At 46.3% G+C, this 10,471-nt stretch overlaps 1 protein-coding gene across 1 annotated transcript in view; it reads right to left on the bottom strand.

Annotated features, from left to right (window-relative positions):
• The window catches only part of MEGF11 (multiple EGF-like-domains 11), a 331,130-nt gene that overhangs the window by 279,234 nt on the left and 41,425 nt on the right, over positions 1 to 10,471 (bottom strand). The gene's annotated exons all lie outside the window — the stretch shown is intronic.

Raw genomic sequence — 10,471 nt, 5'->3', positions numbered from 1 at the left:
GGCATCATTGATGGACTCAAGTGTGGCAGTGGTAGTGAAGTTGGCCCAGGATCGGACATTGATTCGTTCTGCTGTGCATGGGGTCGCTATGAGTCGGTTCCAACTCGATGGCACCTGACAACAACCTGATTATATATATATATATATACACACACACACACACACACACAGCTCAGGGAACCACCAAGGGGAATTCTAAAACAATCAGACATGTATCACTCGTTCCTCTACAATTTCCAGCCCTGAGTCCCCCCCAAAGCTGGAAGAGTAAAAGCAGCTGGCTCTCCTGTACAGCACATCCAGAGTTTGTGTTTGATTATACGGCCACATCTGTCTCTGTTCTGCCATTTATAAGCTATAGTCCTTGAATATCACCTCTGGACCTCAGTTTCCTCACCGGTAAAATAACCATTGATCATAGTATTTAACTTAGATGGTTATCAAAATCCCTGAGTGGTGCAGTTAACAAGTTCAGCTGCTAACTGAAAGGTTAGAAGGTTGAGTCCACCCATAAGTACCTCAGAAAAAAGGCCTGGTGATCTACTTCTGAAAAGTTAGCCATTGCAAACTCTACGGAGTACAGTACTGTTCTGACACAGGGGATTGCTATGAGTTGAAGTCAGCTCAAAGGCATCTAATACTGATAGAGGGTTACCACAATGAATGAATGTGGTACTTCATGCAAAGCACTGAAAACCAGACACAGTTGTTGCTATGGCTTTAAGTTTTGTTGCTGTGTTATTACTATTCCTCTTCCAAGAGTAGGCAGGGCAGCTATGTTGTCATGGCCCCAGTGCATTCTGGGGCTCATTGCCAACTCAGAGACAGATAGAATGGCATGAGTTAGACCAGAAAACTAATAGACATCAACTTTCTGATTCTTCATCCACTGGAGACAGATAGGGAGACCTGGTGGTTCTGGGAAAACCAGAGCTAATTGGGACTGGGGTGAGGGCAGTAGGTACAGTCCTGGTTCAGTCCACTGGGAGTTACAATTGACCCAGGGGAATACTACACACACCCCTTTCCGATTCTCAGAGAAGAAAGTATGGGGAAAAAGAAAGCCACACACCTGGCTACCCAGACCTTTTTTATGTGGAGGGCATTGTGTTGTGCTTCTGTGGGGAAGTATGAGTTTGGAAGAGGGAAGACTCTGGGATCCTCCTGCTGTACCTCTTTTGTTTAGGCAATGACCTCCCACCTCATAATTGCATTCACTCACCCTGTGTGCAAGAGTTTAGAGAAGAGTCCAAGACAGAGAACCAGCCAGGCCCTGCCACCGGGATGCCCAAGCAGTTACTATCCCACTCCCTGCCTATGCTGGCCCCTTCCTTCATCCTGCAGGAGGAGCCTGGGCCACCACAGAGTATGTTCCCACTCTCAAAGTCCCTCAGAGAACTATGTGTGGAGGAACCAGGGTTGTGCTTTGATTTCAAGAGGCAGGATGGAGGGGAGAGAAAAGAACAGACTTGGGAGGCAGGTTGTCTGGATTCAAGTCTTGGTTCTGTCAGCGTCCTGGTGTGTGACATCAGACAAGTTATTTAACTTTTGTAGGGCTCCATTAGCATAGTGGTTATGAATCGGGCTATAAACCTCAGGGTCAGCAGTTCAAAACTACCAGCTGTTCCATGGGAGAAAGATGAGGCTTTCTGCTCCCGTAAAGATTTGCAGCCTCGGAAACCCTGTACAGGGTCGCTATGAGTTGGAACCGATTCCACGACACATAACAACAACAACAGGGCTCCATTTATCCTTCTACAACATGGGGACAATGGTCCCCTACCTTTAAGTTTGCTGCAAGATTAAATAATTGATACATGCAAACTGTTTAGGGGGTCAAGCTACATAGACTATTTTCCCAACATCATCCATTCCATCCTTCTGACTCTGAATAATCACTTTAAAAGCATTTTTTTTTAAGCATCTACTGTGAGCCTGCTGTGCACCGGGAGTCCTGGTGAGCGAGGCACTGATAATGTGTGGCACTGTAGAATAAACACTGGAACACAAGGTCGGTTTGAACCGCAAGGTCAGCAGTTCAAATTCTTTGGAAATCGTATATAGGTTGTTAGGAGTTGGAACCAATTTGACGACACTTAACAACAACAACTATGTGACAGGTGCTAGGGATGTCAAATGCAAATAAGTTATCATTCCTACTTTAATGGCAACAACACCTGGTAAAGTCCTGTGTGGCACTGTGGGTTAATGTGCTGGACTGTCAAGTCAGCTTGAACCACCAAGGTCGACGTTCAAGTTCACCAGGTGCTCCTTGGAAACCCTATACAGGATTGCTATGGGTCAGAACCAACTTGATGGCACTTAATAACAATCACTACCACCTGCTAAGGGGTAAGGAAGACAACATGTGTGTGAATGAGTGAGTGAGCTGGTGAGTAAGGGTGCTGATAAATTTAAGTCAAAAGCACCCAAACCCAGTGCCCTTGAGTTGATTCCAACTCATAGAGATCCCATAAGAGTCAAACAGAACTGCTCCATGAAGTTTCCAAGGCTGTAAATCTTTATTGAAGCAGATGACCTCATCTTTCTCCTATAGAGCAGTTGGCAAATTCGAACGGCTGATCTTTCCATTGTTAACAGCCTGATGCTGGGTTAGGACCCACTGTACCATCAGAGCTCCAACCAAACAGTGTTTTGTTGTTGTTGTTGTTTTTTAAATCCACTGTCATCAAGTTCTGATTCATTGTCCCTTTACATAGGTTTCTGACTGTACATCTTTACAGGAGTAGACAGACTCATCTTTCTCCAAAGTAGCAGCGGGTGGGTTTGAGTCACTGATCTAGCAATTAGCAGCCCAACGTCTAAGCCACAGCCCCATCAGGACTCCTTACTAACAATGTTACTGGTACTAAAACCACAGTTCAGAGAGCAAGGTGGGCCCCAATTCTTCCACATGTTGGGGACCATGGGGGATGCCAGAAAGGTTTCACAGTCAAGGTAATGTTCCAGCTGTGGAGGCACACTTAAAATAAAGCAATACCACACACCTAGCATGCACCACGCACTGGCCCTGCTTGTTAAGTTGAAGGCCAGTGAAAAAGCAGGTGTTCCATGAGCTAGATTGACACAGTGGCTGTAATGCTTGTGAGGATGACAGAAGACCAAGCAACATCTTGTCCTGTTGCACGTGGGTCCCTGTGAGTCAGAACCAACTCAACAGCAACTAAAAATCATGCACCAAACAGTATGTCAGTCCTCTTCACCCAAAGGTCAGCAGAGCAGGGAGATATACCTCTTAGAGTTTGCCTTCCTTCATCCAGGCCTCTCAGTGCTCTGGACTCATAGCCCACACCTGCTTCCTCTCTTTGGCACATGAAACTTCTCCCAGTAGACTATGAGCCCAACCCTCCCTACACTGGGCCTCTATTCAGCTTTGAGCTCCACCTAAAACCCAGCTCTGCAGCAACCCCACCACTTACTTCTGGTTTTCCCTCACATTAACTTGGATGTCACCTCTTCTGGGAAGCTTTCCTTGACTGCACTGCCCACTCCCTGCCCCCAAGGCTGGGCTAGATCTCCACCTCTCCCCCTCCTATTGCATCCAGCTCACCCCATGGGCCACAGTGCTGACTTTTCCAAGCAATTTGTCTGTGGTAAGCTGCAAAAAGCTAAGGCATGGGCTTCTCTAGTTCAGCCGTATCACCCAGCACCCAGCATGGCACCTGGCAGGTAAGTAATAATGTATGTTAAATGAATAACTATTTGAACCTGTAAAGGCTAACCCCACCATCCAAAGTCCTGCCTGTCACACATATGGGCCATTGCCTGTCTGGGTCGGGGTGAATAAATGACTCAGCTAAGAGACAAGGGCCAAGCCAAGCGCCCATTCCTCTACAGTTGGGCAGTGAAATGCTCTTTAGAAAATCTTGTACTTTCCAGCAAATCCCACCAAGAAGGATTTCAGCCTTCCCCTTCTAGTCTGGAGCCCTGGAAGCCTTCTATCATCAAAAGCCAACATCAGATTGTAAACTCCCAATGACACCCTCTGTAGTAGCCTGCCTCTCATGGCTCACCTTTACAGAGTTTAACTATTCATAATTGTTTATCAATTAAAACTGTCAACTTGTCAGAAGGTTCCTACTGGGTTCCCATGGAAAGCAATCACATCCAACTGCTGGGCCTGATAAAAGCCTCACTGCTGCTGTCAATTCCCTTAATCAATGCTGCGGGCCCCAGAACTGCTCGTGGACTGCTCCTGGGTAGCCCGGGCCTTGCGTGATTTGTAAAGGATTTTCCCGGCTGAGCTGTTCAAACCAACAATCCTGCATTCCTGCAAACAGCAACAGCTTTTCAACTTGTTAATGATGTTGGAGCATACGGCCTGAGTCAGCAACCCCCAGAAAATCTTTTTCTGGGTCTTTTTTTCCCCATTTGACAGATGCCAGGCTTTCTCCAGAAAGACACATTCCAACTGATTGATTTTTTTTTCCTTTGGGAAATTGATCCTCACCACCTATGAGGAAAGCAAAACATGAAGCTTGTCGAGCATTTTTTTAATGCCCTGATTTAAAAACCATTCCCCTGGTTTTCTGCCTTGCGTTTTGCGTGTCCTGAAGGAGTTGGTCTTTTCTCAACAGAACCTTAAAGGATAGGCAACTGGGAGGATGGAGAGATGGGCAGATGATGCCCACTTTGTGCTCTCTATCAGGGAAGACCCAGGCAGAGGGACGTAGTTAAGGACATGGGTTTTCAGGTTGGACAGGCCTGGGTTCAAATCACCTGTTTTTCACTTGACTAGCTATGTGACTTGAGCCAATTGCACTGTGGGATAAGCATTGTACTGCTAACCATATGGTCGGTGGTTCAAACCCAGAAGCTGCTCCTTGAAAACCCTATGCAGGGTTGCTCTGAATCAGAACAGACTCAACAACACTTAACAACAACTACAATATCGAGAAGTCTCAACATCATCTATAAAATTACCTAAACCAATAACATTACCTAAACAAGCTGCTTCTTGGAAACCCTATATGGGGTTGCTATGAATCAGAAACAACTTAACAACTACGATACCGAAAAGCCTCAACTTGATCTGTAACATTGAAACAATAACATTACCTAAATAAACCACTTCTTAGAAACCCTATACAGGGTCACTATGAGTTGGAACCAACTAGACAGCACTTAATAAAGGGCTATTATAAGGACTAAATAAAAGCATTTAGCATAGTGGGCTCCTAGACAGGGGCCCCTACATCCCAATTATTATTTTCATTATTGGTTTTAAAGGAGGCAGCTCACACTTTACATGGAAAACTACTGAATTCAGAGGCTTCCCTGGCAGTCACTCAGAACCACAGTGTCCGGCAGTCGAAGGGCCAAGTAATAACATAGTCTGCCTTTTCACCCTCCCTTCCGATACTGGAGCCTCTCTTCCCACACCCCACCTCAAACCTCACTGAGACAGAAAGCAGCCAGGAATGCATTCACTTTGCTCCACACCCTCAAGCGGGAAAGGCTTTCACCCACCTCCAGGTCCCTCCTTGTGCTGGACTCTCTTTGCCTGGTGAACTTAGCTCTCTCTTTGGTTGCTCCTTGCATGTTGCTTCCTTTAGGAAGCCGCACCTGGCCAACCTCAATAGGTCAAGGTGCTCCTGATGAGCCTTTTCCTAGCACCTGACCTTCCCCATCATGGCACATGTTATCTGCCACTGTTATTGCTTGTGTGAGTGTCTTTAAGGCTGGACCAGGGGCTCTCTGAGAGGAGGATGCTCTCTCTGTGTCTCTCTTGCTCCCCATTGTATCCTCAGTGTCTAGCACCATACTGGCATACAGTAAGCATTTGTGGAATATATGAATGAATCAATCAGTGAAGCCCATCACATTTATGAAGAACTCAAATGACTTGAAAGCTCTTTTGCTTCAGTGAACTGAACTCTGCCTGCTCGGAACTTGCCCATGTTGGTGCTGATTCTACTCTTACCTGCTCCTTAACCCATATCTCAACCTGATTCCATATGACAAACCTCCAGGGAATGTCTGTCTACTAGGATCTGAAGCAGGTTGGAGGCAGAATGTCATCAGGAATACCCCCCTACTTGGAGCAGGGTGTGGCTGGGACCAATAGAGCTCACTGTGGAGAAGTGTCCTTCCTTGGAAGTCTCTCAGTCCAGTCCTGCAACAGTGAGACTGCTGCTGCCATTGGGCAGGATGAAGCCCACGCCCTCACGCCATGCTTTACAAATGCCGTCACTGCTACATCTCCCAGAGGCTGGCAGCCCGCCGTCCCGCTGGTTTTAAATCTCATTCCTGTTGAGAAGTTAAATCAAGAGCTTCTTAGCACCACTGATTTAGGGCTTTAATAAAAATAATGCAAAGCGGATGAAAGAGGCCGCTGTGAAGGTCACTGTTCAGCCGTTCTTCCTATCCTGCTCTTGTGTTTCCTCCGAGCATCCTTATCCAGCCCAAACCAGAAAACCAGAACCACTGCCATCAAGTTAATTCCATCTCATAACAACCCTAGAGGACACAGTAGACTTGCCCCCAATGGATTTCCAAGGCTTTAACTCTTTACAGAAGACTGATTTAGCTTTCCCTCAAAGAGCGGTCGGTGGGTTCAAACCAGTGACTTTTCAGATAGCTCAATATTTAAACCACTGCACCACCAGGACTCCTTTGCTAAGCCCAGAGAACCTTAAATTTCCTACAGTCTCTGGGATCTTGTGCTTTTATGAATGAATCCTCATCAAAAGCTCATCCCTTTCCCCATCCATGTCTGTCCCTGGCAGAGTGGTGTTTAGGGATTTCTTACCGCTTCTAGAACTTACACTGCTTCTCTTATTTGAAATTATCCTTTACCCTCCCTGGACTGAGAGTCCAGGCCTCAGCTGTGTGACAAATTCCCCACATGGATTAGGCCCATCCTCACCTGAGCAGTGGGGGAAGGGGGAAAGGTAGGAAGAGATGAGGCCTGTGAATCCCTACAGGCTGACATTCCGTGAGTGGGAAATTTTCAGTTCCCTCAACCAGAGCTGAGAGAAGTGGACTTCCATTCTCCCCACCCAAACCATGCTTTGACCCATGAAACAAGTTCTACATGTTTCCTTCCTTACATTTCAACATAACTACATTTGCATATCCAATGCTTTAGTAATCGTGAGGAGGGAAACATTATGTTTTTAAATACTTTCTTTTTAGCCACCATTCTCAAGCTATCTAATCACCTGTCACACAGCTTCTAAGGGACACAGCCACAATTCAAACTCAGACTGTCCAAGCCCAGAAGGAGCACTTCCTCGTACTCTCCCATATGGCTTCTTTAGAAGACCCAGCCTGCAGGGCAGCCAGAGAAAGGAAGATTGTTGGCACATGGGCTGGGTGACCAACCAGCAGAAGAGTAGTTTTCAATGAGGCAGCATGAAGTACCTATTTGGAACTTCCTCTTGTTCCAGGGCAAAGTGGGGAGCACACCATCATCCTGGTGCAGGGTCACAGAATCTGCTCTTGTCCTGATCCTCCCTGCTTCATCCTGCCCCTCATCCCACCCTGCCCTGAAGCAGCCCTGTAGTGTGGCAGAGGAACAGCTGAGAGGAGACTGGAGGTGGGTTTGTGTTCCCTCACAAATATTTCATTAAAGAACCTGCTTCGGTATCTTTGGGAAAAACCCCTGCACTTAAGAAAATGACAGGTGTATAAGATCTACAGGACTGTGGTTAACAGCAAAAGCCTACAACGGCCTACATTTCCGTCCCCAGGTGGAAGGGTAAATGCATCATGATCCAGCCACTCAGCAGACTACTTACTATACAGTCAGAAAAAGAAGCCAGGAAGATCTCTCCATACTTTTGACAAAGAATGATCTCCAAGCTAGAACTAAGGGAAAAAGTAAAGGCAGAAAGGTTCTAGAATATGCTACCGTTTGTGTAAAAATAAAAATGTATAATGAAAGAACTGGGAAGTATGGTGGCTCCATATATAAACACTGGACTGTGAACCACAAGGTCCATGGTTCAAGCCCACCAGCTGCTCCATGGGAGAAAGATGGGGCATGAGGCTTTCCAGTCCCCCAAAGGTTTTTTAAAAAGCCTAGTAAATCCTATAAGGGGTGGCTATGAGTCAGGATCAACTCAAAAGCATTTAACAACAACAACAAGGAAAGAATACATTGTTTATATAGGCATGAAAGTATCTCTAGAAAGATACACAAGAGCTGGCAACACTGATTTTTCTAGGAAGGGGAAGCTGAGACAAAGGCTTAATACTGCAGCCTCTTTTGTAACTTACATTCAGAAAATATATACAATTAAAACTGTAATAATAATAATAATAAGGCGTCTGCTCTAGAACACTTCTGTTAACCTACAAAAGAATCCTCTGGAAGGAAAAACACATTTGAAAAATAGAAAACAACCAAACCCACTACTGAGGAATCAATTCTGATTCATCTCAAGCCTAGAGGACAGACTAGAATTGCCCTATGGAATTTCCAGGCCTAAAATCTTTATGGAAGGCAACTGGGCCACATCTTCCTCCTGGTGAACAACTGGTGGATTCGAACCACAGACATTTTGGTTAGTAGTGGAGCACTTAATTACTGTGCCACCAGGGCTCCTGGAAAAAACACACATATCCACAAATGTATTTGTGCCCGGTGAGAGTATGCATTCTGGCAGTAAGGTCCTGGGGGAATGGGACTTGGGACTGAGAAATTTTGAGGAAGGTTTATTCCAGTCAGGTGGCCAAACATCAGCCACTGCCTCAGGGTACATTCCGCTGGTGAGTTGGGGTTGTACCACATCACCTTCCAGCAATAACCTGCTCTCCATCACAAGCCCCTCACTGGGGAGACGGGAGTCGGAGGAGGCAGAAAAGGAAGCTGATGGTCCAGCGTCAGCTTCTGAGACAACACTGTGCTCCAGCTGAGATTCTGTTCCCCCTTGTCTCCCCACCCCACAGTGGAACATAACCCAGTCCAGGGCAACAATGGGGCCCCAGCGTGCCCCCAGAGACTGGTGAGAGGTGAGGCTGGCAGAGCTGGGGCAGCAGCTGCCACACAACTTCCCAGAAGTGCTGGGCTCAGCACTACACTGTGAGACCCAGTAAAACATAATTGCACACATTCCCCCTGATGACGTTTACTCCTGTATCACACTGAGAGGAGTATTGATTTTTTTCAAATAAGACCCTTGTTCTCCCTCATTCCAACGTTCATCAACCTAATCTTGTAAGAAGCTTTCTTCCTCCAACCGCTTCTTTCTCCCTTCCTTTTCCCTTCTTTTTTCTGTTTCTTTTTCCTTCTCTCCCACTCTTCTCATTTGCTCCTACACGCTCCTTTTTTCTGCATTGTTTCTTCACTAATTAATTCACAGCCTTGCTCTAAGCAGCAGCTCTGGGCCAGGTCAAGACTTGACAGCAACATTCTCACCCATCAACCAAGTGCAGTCACTCTGGTGGGCTGGAGGTTACAGGACATGCTGGCTGGCCCTGCCACTCCAGGTCCAAAGAGATAAGAGTCAGAAGGATGCAGGAAAGGAAGGTAGAATGGTCCAGTATAAGCTTATGAGAACACTGCACTCCAGATGAGCATATTCTTTGGGTCCCTGGACCCTTCCTCTCTCCACTTCACAGTGGAACACACTCCCTCTTGGGAGTGTTGGATCATCCTTCTCTTCTCACTGCCTATCCTCTGGTATGGCACTGTGGGTTAATGCACTGGACTGCAAAGTCGGTTTGAACCGTAAAGTTGGTGGTTCAAGCTCGCCAGCCATTCCTAGGAAGCCCTATACAGGGTTCCTATGAGTCGGAACCAACTTGACGGCACGTAACGACAACAACATCTCCTTCCCACCTTTTCTTCAAGGTCCAGCCTATACGCTTGCTCTTGACACACAGCGAAGAGTCACAGTCAACTTTGTATCACAGTTCTAAGGGCATCTGACTCCCAAGTACTCATACACTTCTTACAGCTAGGTCTTACAGCTAGGTTTATCTGTGCCCTGGTCTCCTCCCCACACCCGCATCTGAATCTAGCATAGTATACACATGGGGAAGAAACTTGGTAGGCATTTACATAACAGAGAAAAATAACAGAAAGAAGGGAAAAGGAAACAGAGGGGAAGGCAAAGAAGGAAGAAAGGGAGGGAGGGAAGAAAACAGCGAGGAAGGAAAAAGGGAGAAAAGGAGAGAAGAAAAAGGAAGGAATTGAAGAAAGACAAAACTTTGAATACGAATCAGACTGCCAACTTCAAGGTCAGCTGTTCAAAACTACCGGCTGTTTCATGGAAGAAAGGTAAGGGTTTCTGCTCCCGTAAAGATTCACAGCCTCGGTAACCCTGTGCAGGGTCACTATGGGTCAGAACCGACTCCACAGTACTTACCAACAACATACTAGTTATTACTGGACTTCGAAAAAATTCAAGTCGACTTTTGTTATTGAAGGATTCTCTGGGCAAATTATTGAATGATGCAGAAAGCATCAAAAGAAGATGGAAGGAATACACAGAGTCACTGT

This window comes from Chrysochloris asiatica, unplaced genomic scaffold (genome assembly GCF_000296735.1).
Source record: "Chrysochloris asiatica unplaced genomic scaffold, ChrAsi1.0 scaffold00004, whole genome shotgun sequence".
NCBI classification, from domain to species: Eukaryota; Metazoa; Chordata; class Mammalia; order Afrosoricida; family Chrysochloridae; genus Chrysochloris; species Chrysochloris asiatica.
This window is presented reverse-complemented; position numbering and strand designations above follow the sequence as displayed.